The following is a 303-nucleotide window of genomic DNA, read 5'->3' as shown; positions in this document are numbered from 1 at the left end:
GTAAATTCGTAGTGGCCCCTCTCGAAAGTGAATGCCGTCTTATTTTGATCCTTTGATGATTTTGAGCATTTTAATCTGATGATATCCGGCCTTCATGTCCAATGTGTTGAATACTGTTGACCCACTCAGCCTGTCCAAAATATCTTCTAATCTGGGGACCGGGTACTTCTCGTCTATAGTATTCTCGTTGAGCTTCCTATAATCAATCACTACACTGTACTTTTCGTTAATTTCACCAGGCGCGCTCTTTTTTTTTACCGCCCACAACGGGGATGTACTATCGATAATTATTCCCCGGCGTTT

This window comes from Halyomorpha halys, unplaced genomic scaffold, assembly GCF_000696795.3.
Source record: "Halyomorpha halys isolate HHAL.00 unplaced genomic scaffold, Hhal_1.1 Scaffold2163.1, whole genome shotgun sequence".
Lineage (NCBI taxonomy): Eukaryota > Metazoa > Arthropoda > Insecta > Hemiptera > Pentatomidae > Halyomorpha > Halyomorpha halys.
This window is presented reverse-complemented; position numbering follows the sequence as displayed.